At 39.4% G+C, this 13,483-nt stretch overlaps 1 protein-coding gene across 1 annotated transcript in view; it reads right to left on the minus strand.

The window, feature by feature from the left end:
• The window catches only part of LOC150076763 (uncharacterized), a 408,267-nt gene that overhangs the window by 256,055 nt on the left and 138,729 nt on the right, over positions 1 to 13,483 (minus strand). The gene's annotated exons all lie outside the window — the stretch shown is intronic.

Genomic DNA, 13,483 nt, shown 5'->3' on the forward strand with positions numbered 1-13,483 from the left:
TGTTTTACTGCATTAATAGGTGAAATGGGAGGTGTCTTTTTTTTTTTTGTTCATTTTTTTTTGTCTGAAGCTGTATAGGTTTGCTTTCTTGCATCATTTGCCACTACTAATGCTAACGCAACACATCCAATGAATTTCTCAGTGAATTAGTTTAAAATAACAACAAATTAAAAAGATACGTTTGACTATTCGTTTAAATAAGATGGGGGAACCCTGTTTTACTGCATGCCAGATGAATATTTTATAAACTACTGCCAACAAGGTGTCTCAATTTATATTATTTTATAATCTTTATTATACAGTATTTTATAATCTTTATCATACAGTAAAATCTTTAAAATCAGTACTCCAGGGATCGAGAGGTACTGGATTTTAAAATTTTTCATATTTTAGAGAGGTACACCTGTTGGTGAGCAGTTTGGAGAAGCACATTTCGATGAATAATAAATACTAATAACTGAACTTATTTACATTTATAAATGTTTATACTGAGTAAAAGATATTACTTGTGGTTAAACTTTAAAATAACAGTTCAATTTTTTCAAATTGAACTGTTATTTTCAAAGGACAAACATAGTCACAGCAAATATTGTCAGAATGTCAATGTACAGTGGTGGACATAAAAACTATTTGTAGTGAAACATATAAGATATTGTTTGATTACCGTCATTTTGTTTGTTGCAAAGCAAAGGTATTGCATCAGATAACTCTTCTATTGCATTAGACAGTAACTGCAAGGTATTGCATCAGCCATTTCTATAAATACAGCATTGGAAGGGTATACACACTCATTAGTATCCTGTTTTGTGGAGGTGTAAGCATGGGTCCATATGTTCAGTTCACACCAAGAAAAAAAAGTGTGGCTGTTTCTCTGTCCCTGGAAGGGGTTTCTATGCGTGCTTTCGCTGATAAAATAGCTGCCACCAGTCAACAGTATCCTGGGTGCTGAAATTAAAACCGGTGATGTGAAGGGAAGACCTGGATCAAGCCATAAGAGAGTGACTACAACTTCCCAAGATCGATATTTGAAACAGCTATGCCTTCGTAAATGCCATGCTAGTGCTCCTGATCTAAAACTGGACTTTGAGATGGCATCTGGTGTTGAAACAAGTGCATGAACTATCCAAAGATGGCTTTCGGAATGTGGTCTGCATGCCTGTTGGCCCAAGAAGAAGCCGCCTTTGTTGACGCAACAAATGAGGATGAAGCGACTTGCTTGGGCTAAAACGCATGGTCGTGGACAAAAGAGCAATGGGACACCATCTTTTCTGAAGAATCGAAATTCAGCCTGCATGGTTTGGATGGGAAGTGATATATCAGAAGATGAAAATCGGGGGCATACCATCCTGACTGCATAACACACCAACTGTACAGTTCTCCCCCCCCCCCCGGTCAGATGGTCTGGGGAGGCATAACAAGCAAAGGGTGGGTCGAATTAAATTTATTAACAGAACAGTGAATGCAGAAACCTACACCTATCTTGGAGGAGTGCCTGAAACCCATTATTAGAGATCACCACAGAGACATCCAAAACTGCGTTTTTCAACAGGACTCAGCACCTTGCCACACAGCAAAATTGGTAAGTTTTATGCTATTTAGATTTAATGATGAGTTTGTCTTTGTGTCTCACAAAGCTTAAAACATACCTACACCAATGTTTTCTCTCATTTTTCTCCCTTAAGGTGCAGTCATACCTCAGAAATGCAGACATTACAGTGTTGGACTGGCCCAGCAACAATCAGATTTGAACATGGGATAGATACAAGGTTGCTACCACATTGGTCACAATTTTTGCAGCTCCGGAGAACACTAAGTTTTCATTTATTTTTAGTCTTTTATTGATTTAATTGTTATACTAAATTTTTTCTATGAGTAGCTTTATAGTTCTAGCCAAGCTAGGTGGTGGTTTATTTTGAATTTAGATAGCGATTTTGAAAATTAATACTTAGTGTCCATAGATTTTACGTTCGTAACTTGCCGCCATTGTTATACGATACGGAATACTGTAAGGTTTAATGTCAAACTAGATACTAAATATGTAGCACTACATTAGAAATCTGTTAGATTAGTATAGCATTATCAATAAAATTTATTAATCTTATTAAATTTCATTGTTAATTATATTATACTTAAACGGAATCATGCCCCAGACTAGAGCAGCAAAGCAGTGTTCACAGAATAGCCAGAGTGCTGTGGCTCACGGGAGAACCAAAGGGTCGATTCTCCCATGCATCACAGTCTAAAACAATGCACGAAATGTGAAATGTTTGCAGACCTGTCTAGAACAGGACATGATCTAGCCAATGAGGATGTCTTTGTGTGTGCTAGGTGCAAAGACTGTGAAGAAATTAGGCGCCAACTCAGCGTTCTGATGGGTGTCTATGAGAGTTTGAGGGCTATGGTAAATGCACTCAAAAAATTAATATGAGGGGCCCATCAAGCTCTCAGCTGCCCAACTCAATGCCACTCCTGAACATCAGGCAACACAAGAACTCAGGCAATGTTCAATGCCAGAGCTCACTCCTGTGGGACAAGAGCATTCTGCCTTGGAGGCAGAATGTGCTGGTCCCACAGGAACTAGTTATTGTCAATGAATCTATTGTCAGGGAGACGGGGAATATATTATGCAAAAAGGATAGGTGGTACAGGACCAGAGTACGTCTGCCAGGGGCAAAAGTTGATGATGTTGTAGAGCAGATATCTTTTAAGTGCACTAAAAGTGATATTGTTGTACACGTTGGAACTAATGACCTTAAAGTAAGAGATCTGCAGATTTACTTAAGAAGTACAGGTCAATGCTGAAAAAAAAGTCATGAGTTAGGGTTAAATTAAAAAGTGTCTGCAATTCTGCCCAGACACGACAGGAGGGAGTATATGATGAGAGCCTTGTCAATCAATTCAGCCCTGGAGAGATTGTGCAAGGCTCAAGAGGTAGAATTTTTTTCAGCCTGGTCTGTGCTTGTTGACAGGAGAGACTGCTTCTAGAGGAATGGGGTACACTTAAATAGAAAGGGTGCAAGAATATTTGCTGATGATATCGAGGCAGTGTTAGGTGGGTCGAAAAACTTCTAGTTTGGGGGATTCACAGACCACACAGCAGCCACAGGCAGAAGCCAAAGTGATTCTTGCACAGCTTCTATTATAATGAGCAGCAGCCTAGAAAGCAAGTTATTGGGGGTTTCAAGAGCTGTTGGGAGTCATCATGGAACAAGTAAATACATGGGCTGTGTTAAGGTAACTAAGAGTAAGAACAAGTGCAAGTATACTTGCATGTACACTATAATTCTAGAAGTATAGTAAATAAAATTATTACACTGGCAACATATGCATTTTATATTAAACTGCAGACAGAGAATTGTACAATATGCTTTCAAACATTAGTTTACCATGAGTCTTTCAGTCTGTGGATGTCTGTTTGGACTGTCTCTTAGATATCAACTGATTATGATTACATCAAGAAAAATACTGTCACAGCCTTTGACCTCATCATAAATGTTGAGTCAAAGTTTTATTTATAATCATTGACCTACCTAGGTAAGGCAATTGTTAACAGTATTTCCAAAGTTTCCAGAAAGAGAAGATCTGAAGTGTATCTTTTTTTTTTTAAATTCAAGTATGACTTGGGATAATTTGTTATATTTCAAGTGAAATTTATTTAGAGTATCAACTTCCACAACAAAAGAAGGAAGTCTATTCCACCAATCAACTACCTGCTGGCTAAAGGCAAACTTCCGCACATCTATTCTATAACTGTCTTTCCTCAATTTGAATCTGTGCCCCCTCAGGTTCTTAATCTGAGCAAGAGAAAGAATCCCATCAGCCATTCAGCTTCTTAAAGCAATTCAAGGCCTTATACACCTCAAACAGATCACCTTGCATGTGCCTACTCTCCAGGTGCTGCAATTTGCAGAAATTAAGCCTTTCTCGCTAAGAGCACCCCTTTGTTCCGCTCATCAATCTTGTTGCCCTTCTTTGTACTCATTCTAGCAACTCCACATCCTTCCTAAAATGAGGCCTCCAGACCTGTACACAGTACTCTAGGTGTGGCCTGACCATTGCCTTGTACAACAGGATAATCACCTCCCTGTCCCTGCTAGCAAAATTCCTATATATCATTGTCAAGACTCCATTGACTTGTCCTGGCAGCCCATCTGCACTGCTCAGCGAAATTCATATTCGACTGCACAATTACCCCCAGGTGATTTTTCACTTTCCACTTCCCTGAATGTAGAACCACACAGTTGGTACATTTCTCTTTGATTATTGCTACCCATATGCAGTATTTTGCATTTGTCAATGTTAAACTTCAGTTGCCGCTTCTCAGCTCATTTGCCCAACTTATCTATATCCAGTTGGAGTAGCATACAATCTTTACAGTCATTAACAACTTTGCCAACATTTGTATCACCTGCAAACTTGAACATTAAACCTGATATACCTTCACAATATCATTGATAAATATACAACACTACAATGGGTCCAACACCGAAACCTGGGGAACTCCACTAATAACATTTGTCCACGAAGAGCAGTGTCCATTGATTACCACTCTCTGTCATCTCCCACCCAACCATCTCTTTATCCATTGTAGCAACTTAACCTTAATGCCATATCTCTCCAATTTGTACAGCAGTCTTCCATGTGAAATAGTATCCAAAGCTTTCCTGAAATCCAAGTATATGATATCAAAATTATTTTTGACATTCAGTTCCTTTGTGAACACATCATAGTATCCAATCAAATTGGTCAGAGAAAACCTCCCTTTAATAAACCCATGTTGTGACATAACTATTACTGCAGTCTTGTCTAGATGATCCTGCAATGCTTCTTTAACCAATGATTCCATTATTTTCCCCGGAACACAAGTTAAACTAACAGATCTATTAGCAGTAGTACATGCCTCTACTAATGCTAATGCAAGAAACTAATGCTACGATGCAAGAAATTAATGCTAATGTAAGAAACTAATGCTACGATGCAAGAAAGCAAGCTTATGCAGCATCAGCCAAAAAAAAAAAAAAAAAAAAAAAAATGCTCCTATTTCACCCCCTCCTTACGTTCCAAACACCTGTCCAGCTCAGCCTTAAATTTATTTATGCTATCAACTTCCACAACAAATCTGTTCCACCAATCAATTATCTGCTGGCTAAAGGCAAACTTCCACACATATATATCCTACAACTGGCTTTCCTCAATTTGGATTTATGCCCTCTCAAGTGATTATTCTGATCAAGAGAAAGAATCCTATCAGCATTGAGCATGCTCAAACCATTTAAGGCTTTATACACCTCAATCAGATCACCTTGACGGTGCCTAGTCTCCAGACACTGTAATTTGCAAAACTTAAGCCTTTCTTCATAAGATCAACCCTTTATTCCATTCACTAATCTTGTTGCCTTGCTCTGTACTCGTTCCAACAGCTCTATATCCTTCTGAAAATGAGGCCTCCAGAACTGTATGCAGTACTCAAAGTATGGCCTGACCATTGCCTTATACAAGGGTATAATCAGAAATTATACCCTTGTATAATAGAAAACGTCTTGTATATCATTGACAAGACACCATGAGCTACTCTTGCAGACCGTCTGCACTGCTCAGAAAACTTCATATCTGCCTGCACAATTACCCCAGGTTCTTTTTGTTCTCTACCACTGTCAGTGTAATACCACAGAGTTGATACATTACTCTGGGGTTACTGCTTCCCATATGTAGTACTTTACATTTGTCAATGTTAAACTTCATTTGTCACCTCTCAGCCCATCTGCTCAACTTTTCGAGATCCTGTTGCAGCAGCCTACTGTCATTAGTGTCATTAACAACCCTGCCAACCTTCGTATCGTCTGCAAACTTGGACATTAAGCCTGATATACCATCATCAATATCATTTATAAATACAGAAAACAACAATGGACCCAACACTGAACCCTGAGGGACTCCACTAATAACATTAATCCATGAAGAGCAGTGTCCATTGATTACCACTCTCTGCCTTCTCCCACTCAACCATCCCTTTATCCACAGCAGCAATTTGCCTCCAATCCCGAATTGCTCCAATTTGTGCAGAAGTCTTCCATGTGCAAACAGTATCAAAAGCATTTCTAAGATCCAAATATATGATATCAAAGTTATTCCCTGCACCAGTTACTTTGTGACCACATCATAATATCCAATCAAATTGGTCAGACAAGATTTCCACTTAACAAAACCATACTATGTCTGAACTATAACTGAAGTCTTGTCTAGATGATTCTAGAGTGGTTCTTTAACCAGTGCTTCCATTAATTTCCCTGGAACAGAAGTTAAACTAACAGGTTTATAATTACTTGTGTTGCCCTTCGATCTTCCTTTGTGAAGTAGGGTCACATTTGCACATCTCCAGTCCATAGGTATCTCCCCTGAGTCCAAGGAAGCTCTCATAATTATGGCTAAGGGTTTCCATACTTCCTTTGTTGCTGCCTTTAATATAACTAGATAGATCCCATCCACGGTAGGTACCTTTCTTATGTTTGTCTTCAATAATTTCTCCTCCACTTTGCTCTCAGTTATTACAAAATCATCTAGTTCACTGCCAGAGTTTACTTCACCTCTGGCATTCCCCGCCCTGAATAACTTCTCATGTGTGAATGTAGATGCAAAATACTCATTTAGTTTGTTAGCCACCTGAGCAGGATCATCAACAGTTGTACCATCGATATCCAGTGGATCACTCTGATTCATCCCCTTCCTTCTAGATTTTACATAGGTAAAGGAACTCTTTGTTGTTTTTCTTTGCATCCTTTGCCAAAGATTTCTCATAATGTGCCTTTGCCTACCTAAGCTCCTTTGTGACTTGGTTACGGACCAGCTTATATCTATCATAGGCTTCCATGTCACTCATTAATTTATATGTATCCCATGCATTTTTCTTCTCTTTCACATGTCTCATTAGTTCATCTGACATCCTACATCTTTCACATGTCTCATTAGTTCATCTGACATCCAAGGTGCAGGCCTATCTTAGGCCTACACCTTGAACAGTATTTCTAATATTTCTTAGTTGGTATGGAAGGCCTAGTAGCTTCCAAGATTAATTCTTTGAATGCTTCCCATTTTGGATTTGTTGTTGGTAACATCATTAGTTGGTCCCAAGGTATGGAATTTAAATATTGTCTCAGACCTCTGTAGTTGCTTTACAAAAGCAAAAACCCTTCCCTTTACCCCTGATGGTAGTTACCTCTTTGAGTAAATCCCACTTGAGCACAGAGTGATCACTGCCACTTAGTGGTTTCATTATCTGCAGATTCTTAATGCATGAAGAATCACTACTAATAATCAGATCAAGAGTATTACTCGCTCTAGTTGCCTCCCGAACATGCTGATATAGAAAACAATTATCCAATAAATTCAGAAATGCCTTGCTAGTGTTTGAGTGACCAACCCACAAATTCCAGTCAATATTCGGGAAACTAAAATCCCCCATTATAAGATTCTCTGATTTAATGGCCCACTCTATTTCCCTGTATAGTTTTTTATTATACTCATCAGAGTCATTAGACCTATAACACATACTACTCTCAATTTTGATTTCCCAGTGCTTATGTCACACCAAACTGACTCGACACTGCACTGGCCAGCTATGTTGACTGGCTGTATCTAATTGGATTTTGTGTTTCTTAACTAATACATAATTCCTCCTCCCTTCCTATCCGTTCTGTACACATTGTGCTCCCCAAATTCCAGTTCTGCATTCCTTATATCTGTGTGACACCATGTCTCAGATATCTCAACAATATATGCCTTTGATGTTTTGACCAACACCTCAAATTCATCAAATTTATTTACCAAACTCGTAGCATTGGTGAACACGCAAGTATACATGCACCTGTTCCTATTCTTAGCTACCCTAACACAACCGACATGTTTACTTGTACTGCTATGACTCCCAGCAGTCTCTGAAATCCCCTGCACCTTGTTTTCCAGGCTGCTGCTCATTCCAATAGAAGCAGTGCAAGAATCACTTTCACCTCTGCCAGCAGCTACTGTTAATCTATTAGTCCGTGTATCCCCCAAATCTAGCAGTTTTCTCACCCACCTAACTGCATCACTAGCATCAGCAAATATTCTTGCACCCTTTCTGTTTAAGTGTATCCCATCCCTGTAGAAGTAGTCTCTTCTGTTAACAAGCACAGACCAGGCTGAGAAAAATTCTACCCCTTGAGCCTTGCACAGTCTCTCCAGGGCCAATAGTTACTTGTGTCACTTTTTGAACCCCTTTGTGAATTGTTGATACATTTGCACACCTTCTATCCATGGGGACCTCCCCTGAGTCCAAGGAAGCTCTCATAATTATGGCTAAGGGTTTGCTTACTTCCTTTACTGCCTCCTTTAATATAACTGGATAGATACTGTCCACCCCAGGTGACTTTTTTTTATGGTTAACTTCAACAATTTCTCCTCCAATTTGCTCTCAGTTATTACAAAATCACTTATGTCCCTGTTAGAGTTTGATAAACTTCTGGCACTCCCCTCATTGAATAACTTCTCAAGTGTGAATGTAGATGCAAAATACTCATTCAGTTTATCAGCTACTTGAGCATGATTATCAATATTCAACCCATCTATGTTAAGTGGTCCAATCTGATTCATCCCTTTCCTTCTAGAGTTTACATAAGTAAAGAACTCTTTGCTGTTTTTCTTTGTATCCTTTGCCAAGGATTTCTCGTAATCTACCTTCGCCTGCCTAACCTCCTTTGTGACTTGATTACAGACTAGTTTATATCGGCCATAGGCTGCTGTGTCACCTGACACTTTATATGCATCCCATACATTTTTCTTCTCTGCCACAAGCCTCATTAGTTCATCTGATATCCATTTAGGCCTAAACTTTGAACAGTATTTCTTAGTTGGAATGAAAAGCCTGGTAGCCTCCAAAATTAAGTCTCTAAAGTCTTCCCATCTAGAATTCAACGTTGGTAACATCATCAGTTGATCCCACTGTACAGAATTTAAAAACTGTCTGAGACCCCTGTCACCTTTATGAAAGCAATAGCCCTTCCCTTTAGCCTTGATTGTAGTTACATCTTTAAGTAATTCCCACATCAGTACATTGTGCTCACTGTCACCCAGTGGTTCCTTTATCTGCAAATTCTTAATGCATAAATAATCACTGCTGATAATTAGATCAAGAGTGTTATTCCCTGTGGTTGCCCCTCACACATGTTGCTGTAGAAAACTGAACCAATAAATCCACAAAGTCTTGCTAGTGTACAAAGTGACCAACCCAACCCACAAGTTCCAATTGATATCTGGAATGTTAAAATCCTCCATTATAAGACCTTTTGATTTACTGGCCCACTCCATTTCTCTGCCCAATTTTTCATTATACTTATCAGATTCATTAGGCCTATAACACACACCTACTCTCATTTTTCCTTTCCCAGTGCTTATGTCACACCAAACAGACTCAACATTGCACTGCCCATGAACATCAATTGGATGCACTTCCTTAGATTTTGTGTTTCTTATCTAACAGCATAACCCCCTCTTCCCTTCCTGTCTTGTCTATCCTTTCTGTACACATTGCACTCCCCAAAATCCAATTCTGCACTGCTTATGTCTGTGTGACACCACATCTCTGATATTCCAACAATATCTGCCTTTGATGTCTTGACTAGCAGTTCAAGCTCATCGAATTTATTAACTATACTCCTAGCATTGGTGTACATGCACCTATTTCTATTCTTAGTTACCATAACACAGCCCATGTATTTATTTATTCCACTGTGACTCCCAGCAGTCCTGGAAATCTCCATTACCTTGCTTTCTAGGCTGTTGAATAGAAGCAGTGCAAGAATCACCTTTGCCTCTGCCTGCGGTCACTGGTAACCTTTTAGTCTGTGTAACCTCCCTAACCTAGCAGTTTTCCGACCCACCTAACACTGCCTCGATAGCATCAGCAAATATTCTTGCACCGTTTCTATTTAAGTGTACCCCATTCCTCTAGAAGCAGTCTCTCCTGTCAAAAAGCACCAACCAGGCCGAAAAAAATTCTACCTCTTCAGCCTTGCACAATCTCTCCAGGACCGAATTGACTGACAAGGCTCTCATCATATATTCCCTCCTATTGTGTCTGGGCCGAATTGCAGACACTTTCACCTTCAAAATATGTGTCACATACTTCAAAATATGTGCTCTGTAGCCAAATCTAAATGTAAAGTGGATGCTTCTACATTTTTCCACATCATAAGTAGTGCTGCTGCTGCTCCATATAACGTGATTGATAATGAAGAGGGTGCTGAGCAGACAACAAGAAACTAGGAAGAGGTTTTTTACCTACAAAAGGAAAGACATGAAAATAGCAGTGAAAGGTTAAAGTAATGACTTGCCACCTTTGTAACTTTAAGTTTTGGTACTTATTAAAGTGCAGCTTAGAATTTATAGTTGATGATGATGATTCTTATTTTATGCCGAGTGGTATGTATATTCACCATGAAGAAGTAATAGTCATTCATGATGTATTTGTATTAGTAATGGCCGCATGGTGCAAGAAAGCCCATGGCTTATACTGCACCAGCTAAAAAAAAAAAAAAAAAAAAAAAAAAACCGAATAAAACAATGATAAAAAAATAAAATAAAAAAAATAAAAAAATAATAAAAAATAAATAAATAATAATAATTAATAAAAGAAAACGAAATTAAACCTATCATCCTATGCGCTTCCCTCACCTGAAGGTACTATCCAGATGACCTTTGAATTTCCCCAAACTGTCAGCCTCTATCACGCATGTAGGCAACTTATTCCAGTAATTTATAACTAGCTGGCTAAAATAAAACTTCCTGCAATCCAATCTAAACATCCCCCCCCCCGTATCTTGAATTTATGTCCCCTAGTTCTAGCATCATTTATATTCTTGAAAATTTCGTTCTCATTCATTTTACTGATGCCTCTCAGAGCCTTAAACACGTCAATCAAATCTTCTCTAAGGTTCCTAGTTTCCAAACTTTGCAACCCACATATTTGAAGTCTTTCTTCATAAGGGCACCCTTTTGCTGATCTCACCAGGCGAGTTACCCATCTTTGCACCCTTTCAAAGAAACTCGATGTCTTTCTTTAGGTGCGGTCTCCATACTTGAACACCATTCCAAGTGTGGTCTAACAAAAGCCTTATATAATGGGATTATCATGTCCCTATCTCTACTTGCAAAAGTTCAATAGATCAATAGGACGCCATGGACCTTCCTTGCAACCTGTTTACAATGCTCAGAGAATTTCATTTCTGACCGTACAGTAACGCCCAAGTCCCTTTCCTCCAGTATTGGGTTTAGTTGAACTCCACCAAGTGAATAAGTTATTTTGGGATTCCTGTTTCCCAGGCATAATACCTCACACTTTGTTGGATTAAAGCATAGCTGCCATTTTTCTGACCATTCCTGAAGTCTATCTAAGTCTCTCTGAAGAAGCTCAGCTTGACAGTGATCATTAACTACTCTACCAATTTTAGCATCATCTGCACATCAAGCCCTCTATCCCTTCGTCGATGCAGTTTATGAAAATTAAAAACAACAGTGGTCCTAATACTGTTCCTTGGGGAACCCCACTTCTTACATCAACTAAATCTGAGGAATAGCCATTTATCACAACCCTCTGCCTCCTGCCCTGAAGCCATCCTGCTATCCATCTAAGGATTTTCCCAGTGATTCCAACCTGATCCAGCTTATTGTTTTTTTTTTTGTTTTTTTGGTTTTTTAGGAGCATTAGCAACTAAGGCCATATTGCTCCGGGAATATGCGGTGGTCATTCCCTGACCTTTCCGCATCCACCGTATTCGGTGGTGACGGGCTCGAACCCCGGTCTAATCAAGAAGCGTGTGCTACGCACTGTTGCTCCTTCCCACCTGGCTACGGAGGCGCCGATCCAGCTTATAAAGCAACCGCTCATGTGGGACTGAGTCAAAAGCTTTGCTGAAATCTAAATAAACAATGTCGAAATTATTCCCTAAATCCAGGTCACTCGTGAGTGACCCTTTCAAAATAGCAAACTAGATTTGTTAAACATGATCTTCCCTTTACAAAACCATGCTGAGTATCCTTGAGAATTTCAGTTCTATCCAAATGATCCTGAATTCCACCCTTGATCATTGCTTCCATGATTTTCCCTACCACTGAAGTCAGACTGACAGGTCGATAATTTCCAACTTCACTTTTAGAGCCACCCTTATGTATGGGAGATACATTGGCACTTTTCCAATCCAACAGAATCTCCCCAGAGTCTAGTGATGCTCGAATAATTCAACAACTTCTTTCAAGTCCTTCATGCACATGACAGTGTCACTCTTGATGGTGTCGAGCCAGTGTGTTCTTTTCCAACCTCTTCTCCTTGTTCCACTGACCTTTCCTAGCATTATTGATTTTTCCAATGAATTGGGATCACATTACTTGTCCGAAATAGGTCAATTGTAGCTTGGTGATGATGCCTTCCAATGAAGTTTCTGGCTTGATGTGATCCAAAACCACTCTGTTTGTAACTTTCGCTGTCCATGGTATGCAAAGCAGCTTCCTCCAGCACCAGAGCTCAAAAACGTCAATTTTTCTTCTGTCTGCTTATTTCATTGTCCAGCTTTCACATGGCGCCTCCATAGCCAGGTGGGCAGGAGTGGCAGTGCGTAGCACACGCTTCTTGATCAGACCGGGGTTCGAGCCTTTGACCACCAAATATGGAGGATGCGGAAAGGTCAGGGAATGACCACCGCATATCCCAGGAGCAATATGGCCTTAGTTGCTTATGCTCCTAAAAACCAAATAACAACAACAACCAGCTTTCACACCGGTAAGTTGTTATGTGAAACACTATAGCATTAACCATTCTGATCTTCGTTGTAAGCCTGACATCTCTGTCTTTCCAGATCTTTTCCATGCTCATCATTGTGCTGCATCCAAGTGAAATTCTTCTTTTAATTTCAGGGCCAGATGCTCCACATTGGTCGATCTTAGATCCAAGAAAGATGAATTCCTGAACAGATTATTTGAACATTAGCAAAACATTTGATTCAATCTAGTATGATAAATTGCTATATAAACTGGAAAATATTGGAATCATAGGTACAGTCCTACATGATTACTCAATGGCTTTATGACAGAAGGCAAAAAGTCAAAAGTGGGGTCCTTGGTGGTTGCTGCTTGCTCTGCTCCGGTTTCTGGTCTTCTTAAATTACATTGACAAAGGGATGCAGGACATGATGTCAAAATTGCAAATTATGATGAGTGTCATAATTTGCAATTTTGAGAGTGATGAGTGTCAGATACTAATGACCCACCTCTTACAAAGCCTCTCCACTCTTATCTCACAAACATTCTATTTCTGCTGTATGCTTTTTTATAGATGGGCACTGTTCTTCTGAGTTCGCTTCTATAATTCTCTCTCTCTTCCCAAACCAGTCTGAACACATTCTACAACTGGTCAGCATCCCTTTACTGTGCAACTTTAAACCCGCAAACTTTTCTTCTT

This window comes from Mastigoproctus giganteus, chromosome 12, assembly GCF_048544385.1.
Source record: "Mastigoproctus giganteus isolate SK-2022 chromosome 12, ASM4854438v1, whole genome shotgun sequence".
Classification (NCBI taxonomy): domain Eukaryota; kingdom Metazoa; phylum Arthropoda; class Arachnida; order Uropygi; family Thelyphonidae; genus Mastigoproctus; species Mastigoproctus giganteus.